Genomic DNA, 6,000 nt, shown 5'->3' on the forward strand with positions numbered 1-6,000 from the left:
CTCGGGACCGGCGCGATAGACGCCGTCCTCGTCGTACCGGTCGGCTCCCTACACCGTCCCCAAACGGGAGGTCAAGGAGGAGCCAGCGACGCCCGTCAACACGAGGCGTGGCGGCAGCGGCAGCCGGCGGCAGCAAGGGAGGCGCGGCGGCGCCCTCCTCATCCCGAAGCCGGAGGTGAAGGAGGAGCCGGAGGAAGCGTCGCAGGCGGCGCCGCCGGCGGAGTACGAGCGGCGGCAGCCGGCTCATCGCTAGCGGCGACGACCCCGAGGACCGCCCAGGGCTGCGGGCGGCGTTCTTGGCGTCCATGAACGACAAGGACGCCTGGAGGGGCGACCTGGACGCGGCGATCGCCATGTCCATCCGCGACTCCGGCAAGCCGCTGGTGGACCTCACCGACACGGCGAGGCAGGACCAAGCGGCTTGGTGAAGGACGAGCCCGTCGACGAGCCCGTCGAGGAGCGCGTCAAGTAGGAGGTCGTCACCGACGACATGTACAACTTCCAGCAGTACTACGACGCCTTCGGCCGCCGCAAGTGGTTCTAGATTAGGTTTAGTTTAAATTTAGTCAAATTTCGTTCGAATCTATGTAAGTTTGGACGAATCTCGTTAAGTTTAAAATTTTCGAAATTTTATTTGGGGGACGCGACTGGGGAGCGACGTCCCCCAAACGCGGCACGAACAAAACACGTCCCCCAAACGCTCAATCCGGCGTGGTTTGGGGGACGCTTTGGGGGACGCGGCTGGAGATGCTCTCATGTGGTATTTGCAATCCTACAGGGTTGTAAAAGCACACAAATTTGCTAAATTTGGTGTTTGATTAGCAGTAATAGGAAAACCACATGAATTCTTAAAAGCATAGTTAAATAATGATTAAAATAAATGTAAAAGAAAGTTGAGATCATTATGATGCAACTTATGACCTTTGCCTCGTTTTCTATGGCTTGCAGAATTCCTTTGATTTTTCTATGAAATCAAAACCAAAGAAAAAATTCCTGCACTTTTTCTATGCTCTATTATTTTGAATCAACTGGATGAATAGTGCTATCAAAGAAATTTCCTATTCCTATGGTTTTCCTCCAACATTCTTATGAATCAAACGTGCCCTTAGTGTAAAAATGCATTGATCCTACAAAATCGACCAAATCACGAGGAAAAAAATACAGTCATGATGTTATTACGCACGTGTCTTTCTTTGCACGTAGAAATTCTGGAAAATAAGTTTCCACTGGTAGATCCAGCTATTCTAATTTGACGTCGTTTTTTCAAGTTTTCATGTGAAGAGGGTTCGTATGGAATGGGAATGTAAACGGGGCCTGAAACAGTAAACAACTAGCACTTGCGCTACAGTGGCGCGTGGTGCAGTATCATTGCCAGGTGGTGGCCCGGCGTGCACGCAGTGGGTTCGCTCCTGCTCTCAATTCAAACAAAAGGAGCGCACAGCCCGCCAGGGAATCAGCGTTGGAGCATACTACAGCATGCGGATGCAGCGCTCAACTGTAGAGTCCGTCGGGTAGGGTAGGCGACTGGAGCAATCTACAGGAGGCCGGCCGGCATAGCCAATATATACCAGAAGAGCACGATCGAGCCAAGCACAAAGCTACAAGGCGACGCCGGAAAGGAGGAAGACAGAGACAAGGAGAATAGAAGAGACGAGACGCCAAGTCATGAGTGTGGTCAGGTCATGTGACCTTTCTATCCATGCGTTGCAGTGCAGGCCGGAAGCCCTCTCTGAATCTGGTACAAATGTGTGTTCTTGAATCATGACACGAGAGGTGCAGCGGCCTGTAGCAATGCATTGCCAGCCAGTACCAGAATTTTATTGCATTCGGTGTAAAATCTCTCACTAGTACCAGTGGTACATCTTCTTCGCTAGTTTTTCTTGCCCACAGGTCGAGAAGATGGTACCCCTTTGTGTTCCTTGGTTTCTTGGTTCTTTCTCTGAATCGGACTGTGGAGACGACGATGATGGTGGTGGGCCTTCCCTGCTCCTTCTCCGATAAGCGCGAAAGAAGGAAGAAAGATAGCGAGAGGGCGACGCCCAAAGTCAGAGGGAGATTGATGGCACATTGGCATGGCACGATGCTAATCCTATGCTTGTTCAGTTTTCGTACTGCCGGATCTCACCTGTTTCCGAACAGTCTCTTCTAGCTCAAGCTCTACCGGTCGTACTGCCGTGAAACTTCCACGAGTAATAATGGTTTAACAGGAAAAGGAATGGAGAAAGGAAACAAAAGTGTAAAAGAAAAGGGAGCGAGGCGTCAAATCCGTCGAATCCGGCGTGTCATCGATCACCTAGTCACCCAATAATTTTGCGTTGTCGTGGCTTCAAAACTCGTTCTTATGGTCTTAGCTGACGAATCTGATCGTAGCTGAAACTAATTCCTCGTGTGACCCTGGTAAAGCTATTTCAAAATGACTTCTAGATAGATTCGCTGCCACCGATAATGTGACGAAATTGTATAGTAGGTGTCAAGGGAAGTGGCGCCAAACTCACAAGGATGAGTCCGTGCGGTCTTTTTTGGTGTCGACGTGCATAATTTCAGCTTCATCCTCGTTAACGTCGACATTTCGAAGTAGTTTTCCTTTTTCGACAAAAAAACATATTAGGGTTCAGATAAACACCCCTCATCAAAAGCTTCGAGAGGCTTCCAAAACCTCTAGAGCAACTAGGATTTAACCCCAGATCAAAAGCCAGAACATAAGTAGCAAGGCACGTTCATCATTGTCTCACGGGAACTAATACTGCTTACTTACATAGACATACAGACAAATTAACACTGATAGGCTGGCGACTAGCCGAAGGGCAGACGTAGGTCTTGGCACTGGAGCTGTTGTGCTTGTAGATGTTTATCTTCAAGCCGAATGCCTTGATCTTGAACTCCAACACATTGTCGTGCTTCATGTCATACTTGTAGATGACCGTCGGCCAATTCCTCCCTAGCACCACCTGCCCACCGTGATATGCGACCTGCAACCACTCGTCGCACCAGCGACAGGCTGAGATGGCGCTGAACGGCAGAGGGATTTTGATCCACTCCCTGAAGCCGACATGGATCACCGGTGGACCAATGAGCATGTGCAAGTGGTTCACGTCCAGTTCGATGTAGCAACAACGGGGATGAGGGCCCTAGGCAGGTGGCCGAGCTTGGGCATTTCCCCACCACTTCGCGGCCTAGCTTAGTCCACCGATTGAGCACCAGCTTGTCCTGGTACCCGGGTGGAGGATGGTGGCCCCTTCCCACTGTGTCACACTCCAACTTGATGACCTTGTCCGCAGATGGACATGTAGGGATTCGTAGCATAGAAAAACAAAAAAAATCTACCGCAAGAACTAATAAAAAGTCAAGATCTAATCTGGTAGATGGCAGCAATGAGGTGAAGATCAACATACCCTTGAAGATCGCTAAGAGTTAACGAGATAAATCTCGTGGTTTATGTAGTCGATCACTTGCCGCTTGCAAAAGCGCATAGAAGATCTTGACGGTGCCACAATCGGGCAGCACCTCCGCACTCGGTCACACGTTCGGTGTTGATGCCGATGTCCTTCTCCCCGTTCCAGTGGGCAGCGGATGTAGTAGATCCTCCTCGGAATCCCGCCGGCACGACGGCGTGGTGACGGTGGTGATGGAGATCTCCGGCAGCGCTTCGCCGTAAGCACCGCGGAAGAATAGGGAGGAGGGGAGTGGCTAGGGTTTGGGAGAGGGGGCACTTGGGCGCCGGCCTTGGGTGCCCTGGGTGGTGCGACTCAAGTGGTGGCCGGCAATCTCCCTCTCCCTCTCTTTGTATAGGTGGAACCCCCTAGGGTTTCCCTAAAACCAAATTGAAGTCCAACTCCAAAACTGCCATCTTGGTGAAACCTAGGGGAAGTGGGATTGCTCCATTTCCTTCTCCCTTGGCCGACCAAGGTGGTGCAGTCCACCATGGACTCCACCTTCCCTCTTGGTTGGCTGATTAGGGTTGGTGGAGTCCATCTGGGACTCCACCTTCCATGGTGATTTATTTCGAAATGTTCTAGAACATTCTAGCGCCTTCCATAAATGCACCGGATCATTTCCAACCTTGGAAAGTGACTTCCTATATATGAATCTTATTCTCCGGACCATTCCGGAACTTCTCGTGATGTCCTGGATCCCATCCGAGACTCCGAACAACATTCGAACTCCATTCCATATTCCATATCTACTTAAAACGACATCAAACCTTAAGTGTGTCACCCTACGGTTAGAGAACTATGTGGACATGATCGAGACTCCTCTCCGATCAATAAATAATAGCGGGACCTGGAGATCCATAATAGCTCCCACATATTCAACGATGACTTCGTGATCGAAAGAACCATTCACATAAAATAACAATTCCCTTTATCAAGTGATATTTTACTTATCCGAAGTTTGATCGTCGGTATCTCCATACCTAGTTCAACCTCGTTACCGATAAGTACTCTTTACTCATACCATGATATGATATCTCTTGTGAACCAGTCACATGCTTGCAAGCTAATTGGATGTAATTCCACCGAGAGGGCCCAGAGTATATCTACCCGTCATTAGGATGGACAAATGCAACTATTGATTCACGTGCCTCAACCCTATACTTTTTGAACACTTAATGCCACCTTTATAACAACCCATTTACGCAATAGTGTTTGGTGTCATCAAAGCATCCATACGGTGTAGGTGATTAACATGATCTCATGGTCTAAGGATTAAGTTACTATGCATATTAAAGCTTGAAACACAGAGAACTTTACAGGAACAGCAGGCGCTGCATTATGAGCTGCACAAAAACATTGCTCTTCAGCGCCGCGTTACCTTAAGCCAGGCGGAAAATATCCGGACTTTGAAAGATGCGAATGCAGAACTAAACAAGCAAATAGCGGAAGCCCAAGGTTGGTTTCCGCCCTTTTGCTTATCACTTAATTCGTATTTTCGATTTTAACCTGTGTTTTTTATAGGCGCATCCTCATCCCTTGCCACAGCCTCTTCGGATCTTGAGAACCTCGCGCTCCTCGTACCAAGAATTGGAGACGAAACTAAAGGAGGCGGAACCGAAAAGGGAGCAGGCCGAGAAACAGCTGGCGGAGAAAAGCTCCGAGCACGCCAGGGAGAAGGGCGAATTTGTATTGAAAAGAAATGCTGACAGCGAGACCATCAAGAGGCAGCAAAAAGAGCTCACTGGGATCCAAAGATATATGGAAACCGCGGAGCATCACTGGGACTTGCTCAGTGAGAACATCTTGGGTACTATGCTAGAACCTTATATAAATGCTTTCTCCGACCTTTTTCGTGTGCTCAAACTGCATGCTTATCTTTGATTATCTCGTGCAGAACCGCTTGGGTATCCGGAAAAGCATCGAAACTTATTCCCCCGGGACGATCTCCTTCAACTTGCATGCGATGATTGCAAAGACCTCATCTCCGCCTCCCGGAAGATATGCTACAACTTATCCATCAAAAGGAGCCGAACTTGCAATGTTCGCAAGCTTATACAGAAGATGGACGTTCTTCCAGAGCTGGTGACGGATCTTCAAGCATCATCAGCCCGAGGCGCAGCTGCGATGGCCCTGACCATGTGCTTGGCGCATAACCCGGAGCTTGATCTTGACCAGGTGACCTCCGGAGTTCCTCCGGACGCGAATGTCAATGCGCTCTTAGATGCAAGAACGGCTACGACACCCGCATCGCGCGCGAGGATCCGGCACGAAGAATTCTACGACAAGTTCGTGCTTCCCGCGGACGAACTCCCCGGAAGCAGTAACTTCAGGAGAAGCGTGACGCGGAGGCACGTCCCGCGGAATCCGGCACCCGGCTTACTCCGGACCAGCTCCAAGGATGCTCCCCAAGAGGAACCCAAGGACGGCGCTGCGGCTTCGTCGGAAGAAAGTGACGAGGACGTGTCGTCTCCGGCAAAGGATGCCGAGGAAAATGACCCGAAGGGCAAAGCTTCTCCTGCTAAGGGGGAGTGAAAACTTTCTTCCTGCGGAAAAAACAATGCATCAT

The sequence above is a fragment of the Lolium rigidum genome, chromosome 4 (assembly GCF_022539505.1).
Source record: "Lolium rigidum isolate FL_2022 chromosome 4, APGP_CSIRO_Lrig_0.1, whole genome shotgun sequence".
Lineage (NCBI taxonomy): Eukaryota > Viridiplantae > Streptophyta > Magnoliopsida > Poales > Poaceae > Lolium > Lolium rigidum.